This window comes from Patagioenas fasciata, chromosome 2, assembly GCF_037038585.1.
Source record: "Patagioenas fasciata isolate bPatFas1 chromosome 2, bPatFas1.hap1, whole genome shotgun sequence".
Lineage (NCBI taxonomy): Eukaryota > Metazoa > Chordata > Aves > Columbiformes > Columbidae > Patagioenas > Patagioenas fasciata.
The window spans coordinates 98,212,086-98,218,845 of record NC_092521.1 but is presented as its reverse complement, the minus strand read 5'-3'; the positions used below and the strand labels follow the sequence as shown (position 1 = coordinate 98,218,845).

The following is a 6,760-nucleotide window of genomic DNA, read 5'->3' as shown; positions in this document are numbered from 1 at the left end:
TCAGAGCCCCATCCAGCCTGGCCTGGAATGTTTCCAGGGATGGGGCATCTACCACCTCTCTGGGCAACCTGGGCCAGTGTCTTACCATCCTCATTGTAAAAAATTTCTTCCTCATGTCTAGCCTGAATCTCCTCTCCTTTTCTTTAAAACCATTACCCCTTGTCCTATCATAAAAGGTCCAACTAAAAAGCCTGTCCCCTCTTTCTTATAGGCCCATTTTAAGTACTGAAAGGTTGCAATGAGGTCTCCCTGGCGCATTCTCTAGGCTGAACAACCCCAACTCTCGCAGTCTGCCCTCATAAGAGAGGTATTCCAGCCCTCTGATCATCTTGGTGGCCTCCTCTGGCCCCCCTCCAGCAGGTCCATGTCCTTCCTGTGTTCAGGGCTCCAAATCTGGACACAGTGCTCCAGGTGGGGTCTCACCACAGTGAAGCACAGGGGTAGAATCACCTCCCTCGACCTGCTGGTCATGCTCATTTTGATGCAGCCCAAGATATGATTTGCCTTCTGGGCTGCAAGCGCACATTGCTGGCTCATGTCCAGTCTGTCATCCACCAGTACCCCCAAGTCCTTCGCAGGACTGCTCTCAATCCCTTCACCGCCAGCCTGTATTGGTATCAGGGGTTGCCCCTACCCAGGTGCAGGTCCTTGCACTTGGCCTTGTTGAACCTTGTGAGGTTCTCATGGGCCCATTTCTCAAGCTTTTTTTTTTTTTTTTAGTTCTGCAATTGTAGACTGTGGTAAAACTGTTTTTGCACTTCTAGGTTTAAACTAAAATTAAACCTTTAACTGAGGCAGTACTAATACTGTGACATAACCAAGTTCTGGCCTAACACAGAATCATTATAGAAAATTACTGTTTTCTCCTTTTTTCCTGTATTTTTTTTTTCTTTTTTATCATCTGCACATGTTTCAGGCAACACCTGGTACACAGAAAATGACTAACGTTATTGGTCAGGCGAAAATAAAACTGCAGAAACCAAAAAACCCAAGAATTCCACCCTGAGCCGCTTCCCATTCACCCTGTCCCCAAGAAGTTATCCTGGTCAGTGTGTCTTTCACGTTTTATAAATATTAAATTCTTAAAACCTGTTAATTCCTCTTTGTCCACATATTGTCACACTAAAAAAAAAAAAAAAAAAGAAAGAAACATCAATTAAATACATTGCTAACATTACTAGACTAGATCTGCCCTCTGTTTCAGTCAGTCTGAGTCTCTACACCACTTAACACCTTCTCTTGCCTGCCCCCTCTCCACTCAACAGCATGCTCATGGTAAGTCTGGGTTGTTGGGTTTTTTTCTTTTTTTTCCACCTTTCCCCCTTTTTTTCCCCTTTTTTTCCCTGGAGGGAAAACAAGACCTGGAGCTTTCTAGCACAATCCCAAATCTCAAAGATGTTGTGGCACCTGATGGCAATATCTTGACAGTACCAACTGTGTCACAGCCTCACTTGAAAAACAAAAAGAAGCCTAACATCAGTGATGCCTGCACACACATTTACACAGACCACTGCATTAGTGTAGGTCTGTACCCCAGTTGAAAATAATTCTGAGTTATGAAGATCTCAGACTCTGGATGCCAGCAATTCCTTGCATCCAGCATCTAGGAAAGACAGACACCATTTCTTACACATAACCCCCACTAACTACAGACATGTCTCTTAACTCTCATATACAGGCCTTACTATGTCATAGACAGGAACCAGGGTCATCCAAGACTGAACCCTGCCTTTTCCTTCTTTGCTGAGCACAGCACTTAAAGAAAGGAGTCAGAAATAGGAAGAAGCATCAAAGTGGCTGTGCAAGGCTCCCTGCTTCTCCAGGGAGCAACAGGGCTGGGAGCACAACCTCTTCAAACTCTGCTTCCTGCCACAGACTACTTCAGTCTCTTACCGGAGTTTTTATGCTATATCTTCATTACAGTCACCCTGTTTCCAGCTCTGTCCCTGACCATTTCTCTCTCAGGGCATTTAGCAGTGCCGATTTTGGTGCCACAGACTCACCCCTGCACTGGACACTCTTTCCCTCAGGTGTGAAGGTTTATGCTGCTCCATGCCGCCCATGCACACTAAAACCACTTGCACAAGGGCCAAGCAAATGCCATGCTAAGCCCCACTGTACCAGCTCCTTGCTATCAACCAAAGTAGTTTGTGGTATTAAACCTTTAAATTGCAGCTGCAGCACTGAAAATCAACTGATTCTGGCACGACTATATTTTGCACAAGCAAGAAAAATCACTGCAAACAGTGCTGTGGTCTTGGTCACTCACTGGTACAAGTCCTTTCCTCCTTCTCTCATAAACTGGGACTTTGCACATACAACCATGCCAGGTTCTCCAACAACATGTTGAAAACACGGTTGCAAAAATAAACAAGATATGTCTAGATGTTACAAAGCCTCAAGATCACTCAACCGCTCTCATGTAATTCATCACTGTGGAAAAACAACAAGCGATCAAGCAGGTTCTCCACAACCTCCTGCCTGTCGCTTTTGCCTTCTTTGGGGAGGCATTTCGCACGTCCCAGATGGCTCTTTTTGTTCTTCCAAATGTGCCCCTGCTTAGCAGCCATCCTCACTTTCATGTGGCTGCAGCCCTGCCATGGGAGGCTCTGAAGGAAAGAGGACAACACAGCTGGACCAGGGTGCGGCAGACAAATGGCTGCTCAAGAAGTAAGGCTACAGACATCAGCTCCTCCACACAAATTTTAACTGTCTGTTTTGGACACAGGAGTTATTGAACTCTGCAGAAATAGCTTACACACAGATAAAATAAATTATGGAAAACCGAGGTCTTCCCCTCCTTTCCTTTTTCCTTTCCTGAATATTTGTTTCACCTTCTCAAAGTCATGCAGGTTGTTCCTGAAGGCCCAATGCTCTGAAGCAAATGGGAGATTAATCTAAAACAGATGAGGAAATCACAGAGCTGGTCTGTTTGGCACTTGTCACTGCTTGCAGCTGTGCCCCAGCAGCACCACTGCCTTCGTTACCATACTATTGCCCAAGCCATCTCTGACAGTGACAGTAGCAAAACACACTTGCTGCTACAGGTGTGCTCAGGGTGCCTCTTAGGCTGCAGATCCAGAGATATGGCAGCCCTGGTGTCATCTTCCAAGGCTCAGCCCTAGCTCTTCATAGTCTGCATGAAAATCATCACTGCTTTGCAGGCTGCTGCACTTGAGCACTATGAATAATTTTCCTACATGAACTCCATAATGCAGCAAAAACTTTGGCCTCAAATTTCCCTGTGAAACAGGGAGAAAAGTTACCTTAGGGGTCACTGGGGAAGAAGAGCAATCAGTGATAAAATTAGGATAAAATCCATGAGTGAAAACTGAGAAACAGCCTTGCCAGTGATTAGCGTTAGCACTTGTCCCACATGGAGACATTATTTTGCCACCATGTTTTTCACACACTGTTGTTTCAGATTCACTGGACCAATGTGATTGAGCAATTGCTCCCCTCACCCAAAACTAAAATGACCTGAGAGAACATCTTTGATTTTATTGCCTTGTTTTGGATGCCTGTTCAGAATTCAGCGTTTCTTTAGATATAGCTTTAATATAGACTTTTCTAAAGTGCTTTCAACAGTAAATATAGCAGACCAGGGATAAATTTGGCCCAAAGCATTTAACTACATGAAACAGAGCTAAGGCACAGGCGACATCCTTGAGTTCCAACTCATCTGCCCCTCAAAATCCATAATAATAATATTTTTACTTTAGCACTCGTACCTGAAGGCCTCTAGGTACTTAAAAAAAATGTATAGAGTAGCAAAAGCAATTTAGTCCCCAATACTTGCGTATTTTAATTCATGGTAGATTATTATTCTTCTGCATACATATTGCTTTAGTTGTCTACATTTTTATACCCCTTCTTTTTACTGTACAACTGAGTTCCTAACCATATTTATGGACTGCTGTGTTTTCCCTGTACACATATGCACCTTATTATTTATTCGTAACCTCCTGTTTCCCTTTAAGTTATTGTTCACAATAAATTTTTAAAATCAATAATAAAGTTTAAACTCCACATTTTGGCTTTTTAAGCTAAAAAAGAGACTGCACAGGGCTAAGTAATGTTTGGTTTACACATGGGAGCGAAGACAGTATTTGGGCCAAGAATACATCACTCCAGGTAGGAAACGAACCATGAAGATTCACACCACGTCCTGCCTCTCTTGCACACCAACAATGAGCAGGCACAGGTATCAGCCAGCTCCACACTCATCGTGAGGAGGATGTGTTTTGCTATCACAGAAGTCTCATTAACCATCAAAATTCCTCATAGCAGTGAGTTAGCCCTTGCTTCAATGGCACACCACACTGTTTCCTACACCACCTTCCTGGAAGCAAGGATGCCCTTGGCGAGTCCTTCACAGGACCGCTGCTGCCTCTGACAGCACTGACATGGGTCAGTCTGGGTGCAGCCATTCAACTCAGGAATACCGTGGTAGTAATTATCTGCTTTGTAATTGACAGTGCTGGATCTTTAAAAACATTGCATTTCTGAGCCTGGCATTTTACCTTGTCTTGTTCCCTTGAAGGGCTTTCCCAGAGAGGAACACTGAGTACGGTTAATCTGAATTAACTGCTAAAATGGATTAGTTAAAAATGCATTAAATCTCTATGTACATATTCTCCTTCAGAATTAACTTAGCCTTTATGAGACTTATCTTACTCAGAATTAACTTGGCCTTTATGTGGCTTATCTTACTTTAATTCTGAACAAGAACATCTACACAGGGACTTAATGCAATTTAATCAATCCACCTCAAATTCAAATTGTTTAGCTAGTTTTGATTTCTTTCTTTCCATATACTTGTGTAGAATAACCCATGACTCAACATGTCCAAGGGATGGCTGGCAGAGTGTAAAAAAATCTGCACAGTGTTGTACCTGTTTTCTTGAGAGACGGTGTCTGCTTCCTATTTTTGTGTACCTATATGCACTCAGACAGCCTTGCAGAACATCCACGAGTCCTTGCACTTTTGACACAGAAACGCTCTTGAAAGAACCTTGCTTCTGAAAACACCCAGGATCGCTTCCACCATAACCACACAGACACCCAGCAATGGCCCTTAGGAAGTCCATGTAACTATACCAGGGCTGGCATAAGCGTCTCCACCACACAAAATGCAGATGTCCTGACAGAAGGAGGCAGCTCTACCATTTTTATTAAATTCCCTCCTACGGGACCAAGTCATGGGGAGACACAAACACTATTTCTTATAACACCTTCTATTCACTCAGCTGCTGTTACCAAGAAGACACGTCACAGGGTTTTTGGTTTGCTGGAATAGTTGGTAGGCAGAAAACACAGATCTCTCCCTGGAGTTAGAGAGAACCAGTTAGTCCCACTTGCTTGTCTGGTTTTGGCAATGCTGCTTAGGAGGAAGTATCATGTTTCTCTGACCTTTCTGTCCCAGAAAGGAGAAATGAGCTGTGAATACCAAACTGCACTGTCTGTGTTCAGCTTTCTCTTTCCCCATATACTCACACTGATACATCTAAGCCTTCTGCCTCTCTATTAGGTATGTTTGTCTTCAGAAGTCACGTATTTCACTGTTCATCTCCTAAGGGCAGCCACAATATCACATGAAAGGGAGTTGTCATTTCTCTTCTATTCCTTTGGGGTTCGCATCACAATTCAGAAAGGCCCAGACAAGCCTGTAACTTGCAGGGTTTTGCAAGTTTCTCCTGCATGCTGTCTTTTTTGAAAGACATTTGGAAAAAAATCCTCAGTACCAGCAGACACAATATACATGAGAAAATTTTTTTTTGTTGCTGGTTTGAGATGGAGGAAGAGATGCCAGTGAGAGTCAAGACGTTGCATTAGGTTAGAAACAAGTGAAGTGTAAGTTTTGTCAATGCCTTCTCACAACATAACCACGTGCTCTTAGACTACATGAGGAAAGATGGCACCTTTTACATCACACACGTCCAGTTGAAATTAAGAAATAAACTTAAGAGCAGAGTCAATTTTACTGTTGAGTGGCATTCTTTATTTTATCAGCACTGGGGAACACTGAGGATCATCTTCCATAAGTGCTCCAGTGACTGGATGTTCTTGCATTGCTTATATTCACACAATGATCATATACGCATTACAATTTTTGAAAATTTTGACATACAATACATCTATACTAAGAAATAATTGATGATGTTAGGTATAATTGTTTAGTTTCTTACTTACAATACATCTATTAATTATTAGTTAAATATAAACTGAGCACTCTGCTTCTAAACAATGTGTCACTTAATCTTCTGTCTCCCTCTTGTCATGCAGAAAGATCTAAAACTTGAATAATATCCCCTCATTCTGCGGGTGGTCAGAAAGCATTTCTCATGTCAACTGGTTACGTCAATTTGGCAGCTTCTCTTCACAACCGCTGTCATCTGAAAAAAAATAAAGGTTTTTATCATAAGAAGGTGGACAAGTGTCATCAGAGCTCTGTGTCAGAGGTAAATGAAATTCATAAGCAGAAGGGCTCGTTCTGGATTTGGTGCCATTCTCAAACCACTGGATCAATTCCTTTCTCTCCTCTGTCTCTCTGTACAGAGTCAGGCACCAATTCCCCAATGTATTTACAGCATGGTGCTGTCCTTCTGCCTGCATCCATCTTTGTCCGTTTGGCTTCACAATCTTGTTATTATCAAGCTCTGTACCCCAGATTCCATGTGTTATCTTTTCTCTGTCTTGTGTACACATCAGATAAAAAAGTTTCTATTGCTATATTTTCAGGTTTTCCCTCTTTCTGTTC

The 6,760-nt window shown here is 42.6% G+C and overlaps 1 long non-coding RNA gene across 10 annotated transcripts in view; it reads right to left on the bottom strand.

Annotated features, from left to right (window-relative positions):
- Positions 1-5,978: 5,978 nt before the first annotated feature.
- Positions 5,979-6,760, bottom strand: part of LOC136098419 (uncharacterized) — a 71,526-nt gene continuing 70,744 nt past the window's right edge. For all 10 annotated transcript variants that reach the window (XR_011737575.1, XR_011737572.1, XR_011737574.1 and 7 more), the window contains one exon: positions 5,979-6,395. This is a non-coding gene — a long non-coding RNA (uncharacterized lncRNA). The remainder of the gene's footprint in view (positions 6,396-6,760) is intronic.